The sequence below is a fragment of the Brachycentrus maculatus genome, unplaced genomic scaffold, assembly GCF_059751285.1.
Source record: "Brachycentrus maculatus isolate JH-2025_06_01 unplaced genomic scaffold, ASM5975128v1 h1tg000055l, whole genome shotgun sequence".
NCBI lineage: Eukaryota > Metazoa > Arthropoda > Insecta > Trichoptera > Brachycentridae > Brachycentrus > Brachycentrus maculatus.
Genome location: NW_028280809.1, coordinates 2011297 through 2026218, shown reverse-complemented (window position 1 = coordinate 2026218; position 14922 = coordinate 2011297). Strand labels below are relative to the sequence as shown.

The following is a 14922-nucleotide window of genomic DNA, read 5'->3' as shown; positions in this document are numbered from 1 at the left end:
CTTGCTTCACGACGCAATACCACACCTTCCTTTTTCACTTCTAAAGTGTTTTCTGAATTTTGTGTCCTATTTCGATCCATACTTTTCACGACCTTTAGTAATCATATCGCGAATGCTGCTACCTCCCTCGATAAGGTCCTGTGACTTATCATAAAGGTGGCAACAAAATCTTATTTGATTAATTTTTAATGTAATAATTTTTAGATTTGTATTTCATAATAAAATATCCTAGAATATTTAAGCTATTTTTAAATCCTAAAAACTTAAGTACATGTACCACAAAAATTTAAGTTCATTGTTTTCAAAATAAAAGGAATTTCGGATCCACCGTTTGCAAATAAAGGGATTTTTTTAAAATTCCTTATGCATTTACAAAAGTCTTTTCATTCATCATTTTTTTATTTCATTGTCATTAAAAAAAAAACAAACAAAAACTTCGGTTACCCGGACTTCAAGGCATCGTGGTAAGACTGAACGCTTTCTTAACGCACCACAAAACAAAAAAATCGTCGATTAATACAAATAACGTATCGATGCGCGACTAAATGCGGGTTAAACGAAAAAATATTGTCATTTTTCGATTAGTCTTACCTTTAGCAATTCTCCTTCCCTGATCCACCCCCCAGTGGTGCATAGAATTGTACTTCGGAAACCTGAAAAAAAAAACACAGAATTAGATTTATTCATATATATTATATCGCTCACTCCTTTCAAGAACGTCATAAATAAAAAAACTTGATTTTTCAGGAGAATGTTTTTAAGTTTAAAAATATAATACAATGTATTAAATAAATATCAAGCCACTCATTGAACTTTATACTGTGCAACAGATCTTTTTAGGTAAAACCTTAAGGTTTTTTCTCCATTTGAAAAATATTTAGTATATTTAAAAAAATAATTAAACAACACCTTTTCTTCAAAATGCAAAAACAGCACTTTCTGCCCTGTAGCGGGTAAACATTAAGTTAAAAATATACTGCTTTTGCTGGGATATAGTACATTTTCTGGGCATTCCAAAAACATGCACAACTGAAAATGAACGATTTTTGATTTATGACGTTCTTGAAAGGAGTGAGCGATATATTCCTTAAAGCCTGAGGGCGCTACAATATTTTATGATGCTTCGATAAAAGGAAATAGATGGTCCCTCCATTACGTCTTTAACGAAATTGACATTAAATAAATTGAACAATTTTTAAAACCCGAGTTTCCCCAAATCCGAGAACAAAAATAATATTTCTTGGTAAGTAGATTTTATATTATAGTTCTTGATTGATTACGAGAATGGCAACGCACCTGTGCGGGGTATAAGTTGTACTACGTAGATGGATTACCTTACAAGAATAAGAAAGAAAACATCATTCTTAAAAGACGTACAATTCCATCGAAATTAGGGTCGTTATTTTTTCGACTTCCTGCACAAAAATTACTCAAAACCCCCAGACTGAAGTTGTTAGTATCTAAAGAAACATCCCCCATCATCGAAAAATAAGCTATCGATGGCAACACAAAGTTAACATGACTGGCAACATTTCAAAACAAAATAATGCGTTTTAAATCCATCTCAAAATAACAGTGATCACTTAAGGTGAAATATTTGTTAAATAGCAACTCAATTTTCTTTAAATCCAGGTGACATTTGACGTAATTGTTTTATTTTTTTATGAAAAAAATAAATTTTAGTTCTAAATAAATACACGGTTTTGAAAAGAAAAGAGTTATTGAAAGGCAGTGAGCTAAAAAAATATATAAAAATATTTTTTAATACACATTCTAAAAAACAAAAACAAAAAATCCAATATGTATTCTAAAAAAAATTGGACGGGACCAGACGTCCGGCTCTATGCATTGCCGGAAACAGACTGAGTTTTACTAATGCGAATTTGGCCTTTATACGTCCAAGTTCAAATAAGTTCAGTTCAGTTAAGAATAGTAAACGGTAGACAGGTGTATCTAGTGATCAAATAATCTAGACGATGGCAGATCGCAAGCCATGTTAATATCCAAATATCTGAACATTCAAAACATATTCCATTTCTTATAAACTAAGTCTCTGTTGAAGAACCAATAATACATCTTTAAAATAATATTTGTTAGGACTTGGGGCTTATTTTCAGAAAAAGGGCACCATGACCGGTTGTGTCGGTGAATTTGCACGTGAGTAGACGGTATTTAAACAGTGCATTCCCAAATTATATCGCAGAAAATTACTTCGAAACAAATAATTTACAAGTTTGTTTTTCGATTCTTATATTTTTAGAAGATAACAACAACATTTGAAGAAAATCATAATAAGAAATTGGCAATCTTTATTTTGACAAAAGAATACTTGTCTACTTTTGAAAATAAGCTCCTAATAAGATCACATATTGACTACTGAATAATATAAATGTTTTTAAAATAAAATAAAAATTCGTTTGATGTTTTTCTACAGATAACATCAACCCTTTGCCAGAATTATTTCAAAGGAAATTTGTTTTTCTGATTTAATTCAAGTCCCTCGCAATTGAGTATACGTATATATTTTTTTATTTACTAAACGAGTTTTTTGATCTGGCTTAACATAAAGTTACATAAAAATAAATTTAACGTATTAAATGTTTTCATTTTACTTTATTCGTTTGCACGTGTTTCGAATTCGAGGCTTAAGGATTACATTTGGAATTTTCAACGAAGAAATTCAAATGATTTTTTTAAATGAAAAACCAGAAAATGCCGTTATCTACTAAAAATCGACACTTCCAAAAAATAGTATACAAAAAAACTCGAGATTATTAAGCGATTATTCTCGGTGCACATTTTTATATGTCGTTATAAATATTTCAAAATGAAGACTCTACGACTCATTGCAGCCCTAACACTTCGCGACAGAGTAAGAAACTCTGAAATAAGAAAAATCAGCGATGTTGTGCGATGGGGAAGAGAAAGAAGACGTTTCTGGAGAAATCATGTGGGAAAAGCAAGTTCGGATCGGGTGGTGAGAATAGCAGCGGATAGCAGCATAAGAGGCAGCAGACCACCAGGAAGACCACCTAAACGATGGAGAGATAGCTGATCTTCCACCTCCCAGGAGCAGACCGGAGAGCGTCAGGACATAGTTCTAAATAAAGAGGAAGAAAAATATATAAATATTATCTACATGCATGACTGGGAGTTTTAGGTAAACTTATAACCACGAAATTTTTTTCCACAAAAACCCAACTTCTTTTTCTTCCTGGCTTCATCCCAACTTATCGTCATTGTAAACTGTTGGGGGTCAGCTCTCCTCGTCCTTAGGTTATAGTTCCTTCCTCTTAACCTTTCGAACCCTTTCCTTGAACGAACATGTTTCCTCTGCTTCACTTTGCTTGCTCCTGGAATCCCACAAGCTGGCCCTGACACATTGCCAGTCTCTGGATCACCGAGAGAAGAATCACACTCGTTGTCAGAAGGGTAATAATACATCTTAGCGTTCGTTTTTCTATGAAGCTTTGGTTTATTTGACTAAAAGGTTTTTATCCACCGTGGGTCGTCAGACGTGGAACCACAGTGGCCTAGCTTATGGCCAATACGAGACGTCTCTAAGTCACTCTGTCACGCGCCATCTCTTTGGCTTCCTCCTAGGTCAGTCCGGCGTCTCGAAGTGCCGCTGAGTATAGTCGGTGAATGGTCGTTAGCGGCCTTCCGGGGCGCCGGAATCCTAGGGGTTGGAAGAAGAGACATGAGGTGTTAATGCTCTCAGGTGGCATTCTAAGGCATGTCCCAACCATGTCCACCTTCTCCTCTCCAGGACTTCCAGTATGAGGAGCTGTTGGATTCTTCTCCTCACATCCTCATTCCACTTAACACCCAGTATTCGCCACAGGCACCTATTTTCAAAAGCTTATTTCAGACAGCTTAAATTTGGTTTCTCATGCGCTTTGCACATTCCTTTGGTTTTTATTACAACTTTTATTTGTTTTCCATTCATATTATGATAATAAAATTACGCCTCTTTCAAATAATTTAGAACATATTTTTTAATCAAAATATTTTGAGAACATAATCCGACAGAAGCGCGAAATTTTAATAGGATTTTTTCCCTAATTCCTCGTGGTAATGACCGCCTGGAGATTATAACACAGTGTGTATAATTTATGAAGAACGCAGTGTACAATTTACAATTTTTACGGTTTTCTAAGAGGCTAATCAAACAAGGAAAGAATTCGGGGTCTTTTTATGGTAAAATTGCGTAATTGAACCGACATGATATGCCTATTAGCATAAACAAATAGTGTATACAAATATGTTAATAAGGATTCTTGAAATTCGATCATAGAATTTTACAATTTAGAGTAAAAACCTAACCAAGTATCTGATCAACGCAGGTTCCGATTCTGCAGAAGCTTATTGTGTTTCATAATAAGTGGTAAATGACATATGGTCGATTTTTCGTGTCAAGCATTCGTTTTTCATGTTTCACATGATGACCGTATGTTCAATGTATTGAGAGAATTCAAATGATAATTTTTCTTTATCAAATAAATTTTAGCCAGAAGTCGAAAAAAGGTTAATAAAAAATGATAAACGAGTAATCAGGTTTAAAACGTGTCTTAATGATATATGCACGCAATGAATTGTCATTTAGACGGATAACGTAAACTCCACTAAAATCATGGTTTGGTTGCACGAAAAATGGCGAAATCTTGAAGCGATCAATAGAAAAGCATCATAAACATAAGTGAGTACTCATATCGTTCACTCCTTTCAAGAACGTCATAAATCAAAAATCGTCCATTTTCAGTTGTGCATGTTTTCGGAATGCCCATAAAATGTACTATATCCCAGGAAAAGAGGCATATTTTTAACTTAATACTTACCCGCTACAGGGCAGAATGTGTTGTTTTTGCATTTTGAAGAAAAGGCACTGTTTTTTTTTTAATAAACAAGTGATTTTTCAAATAGAGGAATAACCTTCAGGTTTAACCTAAAAAGATCTGTTTCACAGTAAAAAGTTCAATAAGTGGCTTGATATTTATTATTAATACATTTTATTATATTTTTAAACTTTAAAAACGATCTCCTGAAAAATCAAGTTTTTTTTATATATGACGTTCTTGAAAGGAGTGAGCGATATGAATTGTCTGCGACAATCGCGTTAAACACATATCGCTACGATCGCCAAATTGAAAAAATATATATCTTCGGTTTTTAACCGCATGGGGTGAGCGACGGTACAAAGTACAAAATATACCAGAACAAGATTTTTTAAAATTAATAGCATACAGAGGGTGACTTTATCTCTTTTTGGAATGGACTTTACGTTTAACTGGTGAAAATTCCAGAGAATACGCACTGTAATGAATTAATGTTGTCACTCAATTTTAAATTCCTAATTTATATAATTATACAAATGAATCGTCAATAATTAATTATTTTATCATTATATTCAAAGCATTTACTTTGTGGTCAAACATTTTAATTGATATTAGTAATGTTTTAATTTAGTTTCCCAAAAGCATGGTGGGACTAACAACTCGCTCTGCATGTTTTGCATGTGTAGTGATAGTGAATGTGAATAGTACTAAGTGGGTGTGGTGTAGTGTTGTTCGCATGATTGTTAAATTGTAGTGTATGTCCTGACGAAGAGACGGGTACGTCTCGAAACCGGTAGACAGAAGTAGTCGGTGAGTGGTTATTTACTAACATTACTAATATCAATTATTTTATCATTTCAAAATGTCATTGGTTTTATGACGGTAACATAATTTGCAATAAAAAAAGGAATATATTTTTGCTATAAATCTTGTCGAACAAAATGAGATGGGAGAATCGGGATTTTTTTATCTCACTAAATGCGGAGCTTCCTTTTCGTCTTGCCGGTTCGAAAGGAAATTAATTCCGCCTTCAGTGTATATCAGGAACTGAATTTTAACAGAATTTGCCTGAAAAAACATAACGAAAAACAAAAATTTACAAAGCGTTATTCGCCCCCCGTTGCTACTTTAATAATACGGTGTTTAAAAATGTTCAGCCAACCTGAATTTTTTATTTATTTTCTGTGTAGGACTCAAACTACGTTATACGCAGTATAACCTGTCAGTAAAGAGTCCCAAGGATTGTACATAAATCCCTTATTATTTTTTCAACCAGATAAAAACAATAATACTAAAAATTCTTTGTATCTGAAGAATACGTAGGATTTATTTTTCGACGTTCTCTTATTTCTCGATAACAAATAATCCTTACATTTACTTTCTTCTTGAAATGTTTATCTTAAAAGAACCAAAACATATATCTTATTATTTTGTTTTATAAGTAATATGAAACAGGTTGAGATATATTATTGTGTTTTATTGTTATATGAATTATTCTATCTTCTTAAATGGATGGACAGATGATGCGGTTGTCAGAACACAATAATTGTATAATTTTTATAGAATTGAAATATTTAAGTCCTCCAATTCATAAAGGAAAAAACCTGACATTGGAAAATCCCTTAAAAGATGCAAAGATACCTCTCCAGCAGAATTCATCAGTATGCAGTAACATAAATCTACTTCCATCAAAATGGATTATTTTATAATTAAAATGTTACTTTGTTTTAAAATCACTATAAATTTAATTAAATTATATTGTTTTTTGACATCTCATCAAAGATGAAGAAGAATATGGAAATCTGGGCATTTACGGTGCTGACGACCGTCATAGGCTGGTTTAAGTGATCACTTTACACACGTGTAACATTCACCAACACTACCGCGCTACTCAAATTCTCGGAAGTTCTATATTTATGAACCAATTTTGAAACTTTATTCTTAAATCACTAGAGCTTCACTAAAAATAATATGAAAAATAATTCAAAACTTAATAATATGAAAATAACTCAAACTTGTCAAAAAATTATATGAAAATAACTCCTGTAATTGGATATAATCCAGATTTTGTGAAAGAGTATTTGGACACACTCAAAATGTTGTAAATAAATTAAATAAAATTATATGCTTTATTTTACTTCGTTAATACCACTATCTTTTTTAATCTATTGTGACACGTTTTTCGATGCATCCAACACATCATGTACTATGATGTTGAATTCATAGAAACACGTATCACAATAAATTGTAAGAAATATTATTATTTATTATATGAGTATACTTAAAAAAATAAAATGGATACATAAAACCACAAAACTCGTAATAAGAATCAATACATCCATTGGTGACTAGGATTTTTTATTTACAAATCTACTGTTTTCAAATACTCACAAAAATACTGCGAGGTTAGACGTAGTGATCGATTGTTTTTGTTGAATTTGTTTTTGTTTATTCAGTGTCCGATATTTTCATAAAATGGCGGAAGTTGAAACCGACGTAACGGAAAACCGTCAAACATTAATCTGTTATTCCAAACTGTCAACTGTCAACCCGGTTGACAGCGAAACGTCAATTCAAATACGTCGGATCATACGGTATTTTGGGAGAGCGATTCGCTTCTCCATTGATGGGTATAAATTAACGTTATGGAGAATGCTAACCATTTAAGTTGTTTATTATGATGCGTATTTTGCTCCATATTGAATAAATTTAACACTTATTTTAGGTTTTAAACTATGACAACTCAAAAATTACGCGAATATGGTGGGAACAAATTAAAACACTCTCCTTTGCAACCGTTTTTTAGATTGTGTAATACCACTTTTATAGACACTTATTTGTGACGACCAGTTTCGGAAAATCATTCCACCGTCAAGTCATTAAAATAAAATTATAAATAAATGAACATTATGGAGAATGCAAACCATTTACGTTGCATATTATTATGAGAATTTTGATCCATATTCAATAAATTCAACACTTATTTTAGATTTTAAACTTTAACAAGTAAAAAACTACACTTACATTAGATTTTAAACTACGACAAGTCAAAAATCGACACTTATTTTAGATTTTAAACTATGACAAATCAAAAATGACAGGAATATTGATGGGAAAAAAATTTACGTTTTGGAGAATGCCAACCATATAATTTGTATAATTATTATGCGGATTTTGATCCATATTGAATAAATTCAATATTCATTTTAGATTTGAAATTATAAGAAGCAAAAAATCTACGATTATTTTAGATTTTAAACTATGAGAAGTCAAAAATGACAGGAATATTCATTTTTTTTAAATAATAGGGAAAAATTTGTGTTTTTATTATTTACACAAATATTAAAATTTTCAACTATTTCTTTATTTTATTTATGAATTAACGTTTTGGAGAATGGTAATCTTTAAAGTTGTATATTATTATGGGATTTTGATCCATATTGAATAAATTTACCACTCATTTTATATTTAAACTATGACAAGTCAAAAATCTAATGTTTCGAGAAAATTGTGGTGTTTTATTTCCACAACCCTAGCAAACCAAAATACATATACCTTGACGTGAATTTCGTTTATCTTGAACATGGTCCATCACTTCTCTCTTCCCAGGAGAGAACACTTTGCATTCCACGTCGAAATACTCTGTTCTTCCATAATTCCTTCTCTGCGAAAGCTGCTAGACTTTGGAACGAACTACTACTACTCCTAGTGAAAATGCAGTTAAGTACCTTTCGAGAAATGTCTGAAACATTACTCACTTTTTCGTGGTACCCAAACGTCCATCAACACTTAACTTGTTTTTACACTCTTCACTCAATCCATTATTGCTTCCATTTCCTTTGTTTTCCTATTTTTTCCATTAGAAATTTAAAATTTCCCTCAGAAGAATGTGTAGTAAAACAATGTTTGATAGATATTCGAATGTTGAATTAAAGAAAGAATGCAAGGCTGAGATAAGCATTATCGATAAAATTAAGAAAGGAGTGTTGAGATGGTTTGGACATGTGGAACGTATGAGTGAGGAAGGAACGGTCAAACAAATTTATGAGACGAATGTAGTTGGAAAAAGAAGCAGAGGAAGACCGAGGAAAACTTGGCATAATCAAGTATGTCAAATACTTGAAAGCGGCAGGGTCAGGAGTCGTATTAATCGTCGGGTATGTATGAGGAGATGCATGAATGTGGAAGAGGCGAAGAATGTTTGCAAAGACAAAGTGGTGTGGCGTTCGATATTTTCTGCCTACCCCTGCAGGGAAGCGGCGTGATGGTTTGTTAGTTTAGTTAGTTAGAAATTTACAAATTAAGTGACTATTTTTTTTGCCATTGGGATTTCATTGTAATTATTTAAACTATAATATTAGTTTATTTACAATTGTTTCCCACGAATTGCAAAACATGTGTATAATGTTTATCTGTCTACAGATGCCAGTCAACAGGTGAAAGCGCCAATTAGTTTGTTTAATTAACAAGGAGATATGTAACAAGTATTTCTTCCTTTATTTTGTACATGCATACAAATATTATAAAAATGTTTTTCACTTTTTTTCAACTCAACTTCAAACACTAGTACTCATAGAATTTTTAAGTATCTTAATCCTTTCAATACAGTAGGGACAAATTGTTCCAGAGAATTTCTAACAATTACTAAAATAATTTAAATGCTAACAAATGCATTGGGATCTGGGATTTTAGTAATGTACGGTCATACGCTGAATAAAAAGAAATGTTGAATTACAATGATGTTATTCTCTTATTTTTTTCTTTTCAGTGCAGAATATATTTTATATGCTCCACTATTTTACTATCATAAAATACTGTTGGGACACTAGCACTCGTAGAATTTTTAAGTATCTTAATCCTTTCAATACAGTAGGGACATATTGTCCCAGAGAATTTTCAATAATTACTTAAATAATTTAAATGCTTACAAATGCATTGGGATCTGGGATTTTAGTATTATACGGTCATATGCTGAATAAAAAAGAAATGTTGAATTACAATGATGTTAATCTTTTCTTTTTTTTCTTTTTAGTGCAACATATATTTTATATGCTCCACTATTTTACTATCATAAAATACTGTTGGGACACATACGACCCACTCACCAATACTATTAAGACAATATGTCCCAATTAATCTTTTGAAATAATCAATAAATAATATGATCAATTATTGAAATATCCTCCGTAGTGTAATGGTCAGCACGCTCGGCTACCGTTCTGGAGGTCCCGGGTTCGATTCCCAAGGGGGGTAAAATAAATATAAGTGATTTTTTCACTGTCATATTTATTCAATATTACCCTGGACTGGTACCTGAAGCGGAGGGCTGATCACCTTTCCTTCATGTGTAAACGATCAAGATAACACTGCGTTTATATGACGCAGTGCCCTATGCACCATTGGGGTGCGGATAAGGGTTTTTTAATTTAAATATTTGTTTTTCCCGTCAAATTAAATTAGCAACATATATTTTGGGCTATAAATATTACATAAATTATTCAAATAAAAAAATCGTAATGAATGGGTTAAATGATCAAATTAAATAAAAAATCGTAACCTTAATATTTTTTCTATATTACAAGAGAAAATAAAAAAAGTATTTTTTTGTGTTTACAATAACATTTTTTGTATGTAATCCAAACAAATCGACGCAAAAAAAATAAACAAAAATGAGTACATCGAAATCTAAAAATCGATTTTTGTCGATTACATCAACTCGCCTATCTGCCGAAGATATCGCTCACTCCGTTCAAGAACGTCATAAATAAAAAATCGTAAATTTTCAGCTGTGCATGTTTTCGGAATGCCCAGAAAATGTACTTTATCCCAGCAAAAGAGGCATATTTTAAACTTTATATTTACCCGCTACAGGGCAGAAAGTGTTGTTTTTGCATTTTGAAGAAAAGGTATTGTTTAATTATTTTTTAAATATACTAAACATTTTTGAAATGGAGAAAAAACTTTGAGATTGTACCTAAAAAGATCTGTTGCACAGTAAAAAGTTCAGTAAGTGCCTTGATATTTATTTTTAATACATTGTATTATAAATTTAATCTTTAAAAATGTTCTCCTGAAAAATCAAGTTTTTTTTTATTTATGACGTTGTCGAAAGGATTGGGCGATATATTGAACATTTTTATATTGGCTTAAGTAAAGAATCTCACAAAGCGAGATCTCGGCGCTGTCTTGCCTCTGCCTTCTACCTACTCGTTACGGAATCCAATTTTCCCGTTTATTCCCGACTTCCCGTCGCGGTCTGCGACATCATTGGATACTGTAATAATCTATTCATGCTACGCGATTTGGTAGACAACCGATGTACATCTCGTGACAAAAAAATATCGACTCGGTCGATTTATCGACCTAACAACTCACGGCCCGGTGCCTCGGCGGGCTTACTGTGTAACCGCGTTATTTGTTCAATATGAAGTTTTATTATTTTTATTTTATTTGGAAATTTCACAGAATGCTTACATAAATTAATGCATATGCATTCAACAAAAAAACAGGTATTTGTACCATTACATTTACAATTTTCACATATCGCTCACTCCTTTCAAGAACGTCATAAATCAAAAAACTTGTTTTTTCAGGAGAACGTTTTTAAAGATTAAAAATATAATACAATGTATTAAAAATAAATATCAAGCCACTTATTCAACTTTTTTACTGTGCAACAGATCTTTTTAGGTAAAACCTGAAGGTTCTTTCTCCATTTGAAAAATATTTAGTATATTTAAAAAAAAAATTAAACAATACCTTTTCTCCCAAATGAAAAATAACATTTTCTGCCCTATAGCGGGTAAATATTAAGTTTAAAATATGCCGCTTTGCTGGGATATAGTACATTTTCTGGGCATTCCGAAAACATGCACAACTGAAAATTGACGATATTTTATTTATAACGTTCTTGAAAGGAGTGAGCGATATGCAATTTAATATAAATACCCGGAAGAGGGACGGGAGGGAGGAAAAGGGGAAAAGGGAAGGATCAAAGCTCATGTCCAAGACAAATTATGTGAAAATTGGGACACAACACGATATGAATATCGACTCACTATGTACGCGATCTCAGTGCTGACAATGTAGAGTAGAACATATTAAAATTCCCATATTCATCGTTGACCAATTTTGATGAACGATAAATACCTTGTTAAGAATTAGTTCTACTCGTGGGAAGCGCTAGGGTGTCACTCGATGCTGATGATCCGACCGGGAACTCTAAAACTCATACGTTCCAGTAATTCCGGCGAATCAAAGTATGGGTTTAACAATCTATAAAAGAAGATCACATCAGCTGTCGTTGTTGGTAACAGACTGTACGGATTGCGTCTGTTATTTTAGCATTTGAATAATAGATCCGAGTTTCTCTAGAAGCGAAGCGGTACCTTATGCCAAAACAGAGATCCGTTCTGCTTTGGACGGGAAACATTGGCGTATTTTATAATTTACGTCGCTTTAAAAATTAAGATTTTATAGCGTCATTAACTATTCGAGACATTCAAATAACCCCTTAGGACCAAACATTTATTCGAATAAGAAAAATAATATATATTTTGTATTAGATTTAAGATTCAGACTGACATTTCTTCGTAGAACTGCATTTTATATGATAGAATAACAACTATACAATTTTTTTCTGTATTAGTATATATGGAAAAAAACTATAAAATTCTCTTTTCTTGAATGTTTTCCGCAGATATTTTGTGGCACATTTTATAAATTTTATAAAATTAATTAACTTTGTTTTCACCACTTTTTTTTGGAGTGTGTGGAAGTTTTTGGTGAGAGTATTTTAATGTTTTTGAATTAAAATAAACCCTGATGATGACAAGGTTCTTGTCGAAACCGGTAGGTTAAATTGTAATAATAATAAAAAAAATAAAAAGTGGTGAAAACAAAGTTAATTAATTTTATAAAGTTAATAAAATTCTCTTCATATCATCCATTGTTTACTTTGTGTAATACCACTTTTATAATCACTTATTCGTGACTACCGGTTTCGGAAAATCATTCCATTGTCAGTTCATTAAAATAAAATTAACATGATTTTTTTAATTATTTTAATTATTTTATTTTAATGACCTGACGATGGGATGATTTTCCGAAACCGGAAGTTACGAATAAGTGTTTATAAAAGTGGTATTACACAAAGTAAACAATGGATGATAAGGAGAGTGTTTTATTACCATACCACAAAGTTATAAATTAATTAAATTGCAAATAAAATCTTTTGTTTTTTACCACTTGAGTATTATTGAATTTATTTTTAACGACTAGTTTCGAAAGCTACAGTTGTTTTCATCTTCAGGTGAATAGTAGACTGATGAAACCAGTAGTCATTATGTAGTGTCTCTAAATGGTATTACGCAAAGTAAACGATGAATGATAGAACAGTGTTAAATATGTACATATTTTGAAAAAAATATTTTGCATCAATAGTATGGCCAATTAATTTTGCAAAATTTTTAAAAATCATATATTTAAAAAAATGACATGTAGGCTACACCAAAGTGTTATTATCATAGCATGTTCTCGTAGCCGGAATCCGCCCACCACAATATTCGATCGTCGTACGGTGCTTGTCACACGGTTTTCATACAAACTCCTAAATCTTACCCCTAAAAAACCTGCTAGAAAATATGTACTCCCCTAATATCGGAATTTTTACATTTCCCCCAATGGTTCCTGAAATGTGACACGTGTCATATTTACACGCGTGTGTTAGCCAGCCGCATAGCCTACTGTCGCACACATCTAGAAAAACAAAAAATATATATGCAAGGGAAAGTGTAACGCGAGCAGAAATATATTTTCAGAATAAAATGTGCGTATATTAAATCTACCCACATACGACATACTGGTCAGCAAAAATAATTTTCCATATTGAGAATACGTATTATGATGTCGCAGATATTGGTATAATCAACATAAAATAAGGGGTATTCCTTAAGTATCTGCGATCAGACAAGCGTGTCTGAAGAAGGTATATTATACAAAAATTATGTAGAAAACATTAAAACAAATACTTAAAAATTATTCCAGATACATTAGGTGTAGATATTGTGCTTACAATCGGTCATTAAATCAATGAATAGTATAGGGTATTATCGATCAGGAAAAATATCGGATTCATACACCACATTTAAAGAAATTTCTCAATATTCTCTTTGTATAATATTTCGAAAAAAAACTAAAAATCGATAATTTCTTAAATGATTTTCATTCATGAAATTCGCTCAACAGAAAAGGTATTTAAGTGTCACCAACTCGTATGATTCTATAAAGCCCATATAATGCAATTCATGGATATAATCGCATGCCTCATCGACTTACATGATTTAGTAAGAGCTCATGTAACGCAAATCCATTAAGATAATCGCATATCTCATCGGCTCTTATTATTTTGTGAGAGCTCATGTAACGCAAATCCATTAAGAAAATCGCATGTCTCATCGGCTCTTATTATTTTGTGAGAGCTCATGTAACGCAAATCCATTAAGATAATCGCGTTTCTCATCGCCTCTTATTATTATATTTTGTGAGGGCTCATGTAACGCAAATCCAAAAAGATAATCGATAAGTCTCATCGACTTGGGTGTAAAAGTGTCATAAGTTGTTTTTTTTATATTAATTTATTTGAAAATAAAGAGCGTTTTTATTTTATTCATTTTATATTCGTAATAAGATTATAAAATATAGCCTTATTATTCAAATAAAACATATGAAAATCTAGTACGAAAAATGCTTTTCATACTTCATAAAAATCGATCCAATATCAAAAAAGTTTTAATTTGTTTTCGGCACACCAAGGTGACGTAACAGTTTTTTCACGACTTTCCAGTTTATTACGGCAAAACTTAATTTCAGCAATGTCATCCGCCGATAAACAGCCAATTTCATGAAACTTTCAGCGTAAACTATGCTAATCACAACGCACAGAAAAAGTTTCATATAACTGGCAATCGCTAAAGTTACAGAGCAGAGCTCGGGAAGGAAGGATGTTCCGTTAATAAAGTCTTTCTCGTTCGTAATATTTCAGAAGAAAATTACAGTAATACGAAAAAGAGAAAAAATTAAATAATTA

The 14922-nt window shown here is 31.9% G+C and overlaps 1 protein-coding gene across 3 annotated transcripts in view; it reads right to left on the bottom strand.

Annotated features, from left to right (window-relative positions):
* Positions 1-14922, bottom strand: part of LOC148311880 (hexosaminidase D-like) — a 122813-nt gene that overhangs the window by 53236 nt on the left and 54655 nt on the right. For all 3 annotated transcript variants that reach the window (XM_088278104.1, XM_088278105.1, XM_088278106.1), the window contains one exon: positions 592-653. The gene's annotated coding sequence lies outside the window, so the exon portion shown is untranslated. The remainder of the gene's footprint in view (positions 1-591; positions 654-14922) is intronic.